At 48.0% G+C, this 1,935-nt stretch overlaps 1 protein-coding gene across 7 annotated transcripts in view; it reads right to left on the bottom strand.

Annotated features, from left to right (window-relative positions):
* myt1la (myelin transcription factor 1-like, a) overlaps positions 1-1,229 on the bottom strand; it is a 47,274-nt gene extending 46,045 nt beyond the window's left edge. For all 7 annotated transcript variants that reach the window (XM_062411563.1, XM_062411560.1, XM_062411559.1 and 4 more), the window contains exon 1: positions 1,137-1,229. The gene's annotated coding sequence lies outside the window, so the exon portion shown is untranslated. The remainder of the gene's footprint in view (positions 1-1,136) is intronic.
* Positions 1,230-1,935: the final 706 nt, after the last annotated feature.

Here is a 1,935-nt window from a genome sequence, read left to right on the forward strand (position 1 = left end):
ACAGATTATGGATTTAGTTAATTGAACTTTTCTTTTGGAAAACATCACAAACACATGATAATTCCACAGTGAATATTCATAGATGTCCTAAAATTTAGATTTGAAAGTAAAATCCTGATAAATCTTTTACTTTGAGATGTATGAAAATTCCCAGTTCCAGACTTTCAGATGCTAAAAGTCTTTTCACTCACTGAAGACAAAAAGAACGATATCAGACACGGACTGAGAATATTTTCCCAACCTCAGCACAGAATATACAAAATATATCATAATAATTTTACCTTTATGAATCTAAGGGACTAGCCACTGGGAACCACTGCGCCAGAGAAGCATTAAAGTTCATCTTATAATTCAATTTCCTGATCATTGAATATTGTCACTTCACTGATGGTCTCACTCCGGGAGAATCACTGTGACTTCAGTGTCTCTCACGAGCTCATGAACGTATGAATCTTACATTATGGAAACATCACATTCATGTGTTTTAACAGTGAGAAGCTGCAGGAAAGTCCCGGGGAGCACGGGGACACTCAGGGGAGAAGGTGCCATAAGGTCACTGCAGACACACTAATTAGCAGCACAGACACACTCCAGCTCACTGTGGAGGCATTAGAGCAATAAGACAGGATCCCTGACAGCCTGCAGGATTATTACATCTCATACACACTGGTCCCATCACAACACAACACACCACACAACCGCCTATACATTCAGAGCCAGACAGGTCCACGACACCCGTGAGGAACAGTATGGAGATATCCCAGAAATCATCTGACATGATCTGAAGGTGCCGTGAGGTCACAACACACTCACTGCGGGGTTATTATCATACGGACTGGCAACACATGAATATGGCAAATACACAAAAACACAGCAAAGTAACACAAACACACACGTCTTCTGAGAGCAGGCGCGTGACTGGCACACAACAGAGGGATGCGAGCGGTGGAGATGAGAACAGAGTCAGGGAGAAGCAGCAGAAGCATGAATGACACACCGGAGGAACAGAGGAGGAACAGAGGAGGAACACAAGAGGAGAACATGACGGAGGAGAACACGGTGCGCGTGACAGAGGCGCAGAGAGCGCGTGAGGCGCGTAACCATAATGATGTGAGAATAAAGAGAGAGAAACATACTGGGAATGGCGAAGATGGAGACTCCTCTACCTCCGTCTCTTCCTCCTCCTCTCCTCTTCCTCTCTGGATGGAAAGTCTGCAGCCGCCTTCCTTCCTTCCCTCTCTCTCTTGCTCTCTCTCTTGCTCTCTCTCGCTCTCTCTCTCGCTCTCTCTGTCTCCGTCAAGGTCTCTCTACCCTCTGCCTCTCTCTCTCTCTCTCTCTCTCTCTTTTGTCGCCGTAATATGTGGCCATGCCTTCAGTGGTGGAGAGAGGGATGGAGGGGGAGGAGGAGGAGGAGGAGGAGGGGGCCCAGACAGACGGGTTGGAGGGAGGGAGGATGATGATGGTGGTGATGATGAAGGTGGTGGAGGGAGAATCAGACACTGCAGCAGTAGAAGAAGAAGAAGACGGGTTTACCTCTCTCTCTCTCTCTCTCTATCTATCTCTCTCCTATCCCCTCTTCATTCTCCTCTTTTCCTTTATTCCCCGGGAGCGCGCACGCAAACCCGGTGTCGCGCACAGACCGATGGAGAGGCGGCGGGGGCGCGCATATGCAGGCTCCAAGGGTGGCAATGCATTCCAAGCGTGAAGCGTGTAGTGTGTGTGTGTGTGTGTGTGTTTGTGTGTGTCTCTGTGTGTGTGTGAGACCCCTGCAGTCAGTCCCTGGGTGTTGTTTTGCTTCCCCCACCTCCCATCCACACACACAGACACACACATATATAGTCTCTATAGGCGTTGACATGGAGCAGTGTGTAATTCCCTTTGTTCACGTTTGTGTGAGTTTGACTCGTTCATGTTAACTTCATGATTAGTCGCAGA

This window comes from Platichthys flesus, chromosome 18 (assembly GCF_949316205.1).
Source record: "Platichthys flesus chromosome 18, fPlaFle2.1, whole genome shotgun sequence".
Classification (NCBI taxonomy): Eukaryota; Metazoa; Chordata; class Actinopteri; order Pleuronectiformes; family Pleuronectidae; genus Platichthys; species Platichthys flesus.